The sequence below is a fragment of the Cetorhinus maximus genome, unplaced genomic scaffold (genome assembly GCF_964194155.1).
Source record: "Cetorhinus maximus unplaced genomic scaffold, sCetMax3.hap1.1 HAP1_SCAFFOLD_2818, whole genome shotgun sequence".
NCBI lineage: Eukaryota > Metazoa > Chordata > Chondrichthyes > Lamniformes > Cetorhinidae > Cetorhinus > Cetorhinus maximus.
The window spans coordinates 1-4435 of NW_027598749.1; the positions used below are offsets into that span (position 1 = coordinate 1).

General features: G+C 56.2%; 1 long non-coding RNA gene across 1 annotated transcript; it reads left to right on the forward strand.

The window, feature by feature from the left end:
* The first annotated feature begins 828 nt into the window (after window positions 1-828).
* On the forward strand, window positions 829-3385 carry LOC144677656 (uncharacterized). The gene is made up of 3 exons (XR_013575783.1): window positions 829-872; window positions 2025-2078; window positions 2791-3385. It is a non-coding gene; the product is annotated as an uncharacterized LOC144677656 (long non-coding RNA).
* Window positions 3386-4435: the final 1050 nt, after the last annotated feature.

A 4435-nucleotide genomic window follows, 5' to 3' on the forward strand; every position in this document is an offset into this window, starting at 1 on the left:
ACCCATCCCGACTTGGAAATATATCAGCCGTTCCTTCACTGTCGCTGGGGTTGAAATCCTGGAACTCCCTCCCTAACAGCGCCGTGGGTGTACCTACACCACACGGGGAACAAAATCCTGGAACTCCCTCCCTAACAGCGCCGTGGGTGTACCTACACCACACACAGGGACAAAATCCTGGAACTCCCTCCCTAACAGCGCCGTGGGTGTACCTACACCACACGGACAAAATCCTGGAACTCCCTCCCTAACAGCGCCGTGGGTGTACCTACACCACACGGGACAAAATCCTGGAACTCCCTCCCTAACAGCGCCGTGGGTGTACCTACACCACACGGGACAAAATCCTGGAACTCCATCCCTAACAGCGCTGTGGGTGTACCTACACCACACAGGGGACAAAATCCTGGAACTCCCTCCCTAACAGCGCCGTGGGTGTACCTACACCACACGGGAACTGCAGCGGCTCAGGAAGGCGGCTCACCCACCACCTTCTCAAGGGGCAATTAGGGACGGGGAATAAATGCTGGGCTCTGGCCAGCGACAGCCCTCACGAGTAAATAAAAATATGTCCAGCGCCTCCCCAATCGAGGGGGTGAGTGCAATGGACGGTAAACGGCCTCGGTGCGTGGGAGCGAGCGAGTGAAAGGCTCAGCCTCTCACTGTTGTGACCTGTACTAGGCCCGGAGTGAAGCCTGGGCCTTTCCTGGTCAATGGGTTTTGAGGGGGTTGGGGGGGAAGTGAGGGGAGGGCAGGGTTTGGCTCGTGGGGCCCTTGTCTGCCCCCCATCTCTGTCTGGTTGACTGATAAAGTCCTCTTTGCCTTTTTAGGTGGCTATGGGCAGTTTGGACCAGGCCCATCTCAGCAGCTGGGTAAGTAGCTCAGAAGGAGTTATTTGACAAGGAAGTATTCAATGAACGGCATGGCACTAGGAAGTTCTGAGGAACAGAGGGACCTTGGCGTGCGTGTGTCTATAGATCTCTGAAGGCGGAGGGGGCATGTTAGTGGGGGTGGTGAAAAAGGTATATGGGACACTTGCCTTTATCAATCGAGGCATAGATTACAAAAGTAGGGAGGTCACGTTGGGAGTTGTGTAGACCCTTCGTGAGGCCACAGCTGGAGCACTGTGTGCAGTTCTGGTCACCACATTATAGGAAGGGTGTGATGGCACTGGAGGGAGGTGCAGAGGAGATTCACCAGGATGTTGTACCTGGGATGAAACGCTTAAGTGATGAAGAGGTTGGATGGACTTGGGTTGTTTTCGTTGGAGCAGAGAAGACTGAGGGGGTGACCCTGATCGAGGTGTACAAGATTATGAGGGGGCATGGACAGAGTGGATAGGGAGCAGCTGTTCCCCTTAGTTGAAGGGTCAGTCACGAGGAGGGGGACATAAGTTCGAGGTGAGGGGGCAGGAGGTTTAAGGTGGGGGGGATGTGAGGAAAAACTATTTTACCCAGAGGGTGGTGAGGGTCTGGAATGCGCTGCCTGGGAGGGTGGTGGAGGTGGGTTAGCCTCACATCCTTTCAAAAGTACCTGGATGAGCACTTGGCACCTCATAAACGTTCAAGGCGATGGGGGCCAAGTGCTGGTCAATGGGGTTAGGCAGGTAGGTCAGGTGTTTCCCACAGTGTCGGCGCAGACTCGATGGGCCGAAGGGCCTCTTCTGCACAGTGATTCTGGGAAGGGGCTGGCCTCTGGGCTTGGACACACACACACACAATGGACAATACGGGCGAGAGGAAAGGGGTTCATTCAGAGATAGGGACACTTATAAACCGACCTCACTCATTCCTCTTCTGAGCTCTCTCTCTCTCTCTCTGTCCCTGTCTCTCTCGCTGTCCCTCTACCCCCCTCTTTCGCTAGCCCTCTCTCACTATCTCTCTCTCTCTCCACTCCGATGGTTTGTCTCCCAGCCTCTCCCCCTTGCCCACTCTCTGTCCTATGATCAATGCCCGGAAGTGAAGATTGATTTAGACTGTGGGTACGGCTCTTAGCTCTGTAACTAATCCCTCCTCTCCCAACAGGTGCCAAGGATGGAAAATACCCGATGAATGGATACTACGGAAATGGTTATGGGGGTAAGTGTTCGAAATTCTCAGGTACTTCCCACCCCAGAACGTTAGCGCAGTGGAGAGGCACTGGCTTAGGAAACAGGCAATGGAGGAAATGTTTCACACAGCGAGCGGTTAGAAACTGGAAAGCGCTGTTGGAGGGTCAGTGCTGAGGGAGCGGGGCACTGTCGGAGGGTCAGTGCTGAGGGAGCGCCGCACTGTCGGAGGGTCAGTGCTGAGGGAGCGGGGCACTGTCGGAGGGTCAGTGCTGAGGGAGCGGGGCACTGTCGGAGGGGTCAGTGCTGAGGGAGCGCCGCACTGTCGGAGGGTCAGTGCTGAGGGAGCGCCGCACTGTCGGAGGGTCAGTGCTGAGGGAGCGCCGCACTGTCGGAGGGTCAGCGCTGAGGGAGCGCCGCACTGTCGGAGGGGTCAGTGCTGAGGGAGCGCCGCACTGTCGGAGGGTCAGTGCTGAGGGAGCGCCGCACTGTCGGAGGGTCAGCGCTGAGAGGGAGTGCCCGCACTGTCGGAGGGGTCAGCGCTGAGAGGGAGCGCCCGCGCTGTCGGAGGGGTCAGCGCCGAGAGGGAGCGCCCGCGCAGTCGGAGGGGTCAGCGCTGAGAGGGAGCGCCCGCGCTGTCGGAGGGGTCAGCGCTGAGAGGGAGAGCGCGTTTTCCCCTCCTCCTCCGTTGGATGGCTGACCCGCCTTCTCCTGACCGACTGCCCCCTCCTCTTCTTCGGCAGGGTGCGTTTCCGGGAAGTGCGGCGCACAGGGCAGGAAGTGACCGGAGGCGTCCGCGAGGCAAGTCGAGAAAAAAACATGGTGCTAAAGCTGGAATTATTCCGTGATGTCCGCCCGGAATGCGTCTGAGTCATCGATGCCCATCGTCTCGGTGGTCAATTGTTACTTTCATCCGTATATATATATATATATATATATATTCTGTACATTTTGCCTTTTTTTAAAAAAAAACCCTCGCATCGCCTGGGGTGGAGGTATCCGTGACCATGTCTCTCTCTCTCCCCCCCTCACCATGATCGATTCGAGTCCCACTTCTGAAAGGCACATGTAGCCCCCAGGTGAGGGGGTTAAGAGTTCATTCGAGCGTTAAAGTGTCACAAGGATTTCAAGAGCGAATTAGCTCCCTCGCTTTCAGGACCTTCCCTCTTTTTTTCCCCCCCTCCTCCTCCCTCCCTCTCTCTCTCTCCATCCCCATGATGTTGTACAGTGCTGGCCGCCTCCTGTCTCTCTCTCTCCCTCTCCTCTCCTCTCCCCTGCTCCCACGCGTCCGCTGAGAGTGTGCCTCCAACTGGACTCTTGCCAATAAAGTGAACTTAAACAACGATGACGTGCGTCGGAGAGATTATTTCACCCTTCCTCGGGTCGGCCGGTTTACACTCCTCACGCAATCTTCGTCTCTATCGACCTCCGTCTCCCCCTGTCTCTCGTTCACTCTCTCTGTCTGCCTCTGTGTCTCTCTCTCTCTCTGTCTGCCTCTGTCTCCACTTCTTCTCTCTGTCTGCCTCCTGCTTTCTCTGCCTCTTGCTCTCACTCTCTCTGTCTGACTGTCTCTCGTTCTCTATCTCTCTGCCTCTCCCTCTCTCTCCCTGTCTAGCACTGCCTCTCGTCCTGTCTCTTCCTGTCTCTCATTCTCTCTGTCTGTCTCTGCCTCTCACTTTGTCTCTCTCTCTCTCCCTCTGTCTAGCACTGCCTCTCGCTCTGTCTCTTCCTCTTACACTCTTTCTCTGTCTCTCATTCTCTCTGTCTGCCTCTCACTTTGTCTCTCTCTGTCTCTTCCTCTTACACTCTCTCTCTCTCTCTGTGTCTCATTCTCTCTATCTGCCTCTCACTTTGTCTCTCTCTGTCTAGCACTGCCTCTCGCCCTCTGTCTCTTCCTCTTACACTCTCTCTTTCTGTCTCTCATTCTCTCTGTCTGCCTCTCACTTTGTCTCTCTCTGTCTAGCACTGCCTCTCGCCCTCTGTCTCTTCCTTACACACACTCTCTCATTCTCTCTCTGTCTGTCTCTGCCTCTCACTTTGTCTCTCTCTGCCTCTCCTCCTCTCTGTCTCCACCTCTTGCTCTCTGTCTCTGCCCCTCTCTGTCTGCAACTGTCCCTTGCTCTTTCTGTCTTGCTGTGTGTGTCTCTCTCTCTGTCTCCTGCTGTCTCTTTCTGTCTGCCTCTGTCTCTTGCGCTCTTTCTCTCAGCCTGTCTCTCGCTCTCTTGCGCACTCTCTCTGCCCGGCTCTCCACTGCTCTCAGTCTTTCTCTCTCTCGGGCTCGAGACTCTGGACGCTGCCCGCTGCCACGAGTCCTCCCGCCGTTGAGTGCAATCGCGGGGCGAGTGAGGGACGGTGTGGGGGGAAGGAGGGCAGCTTTGGGGCCTGCGC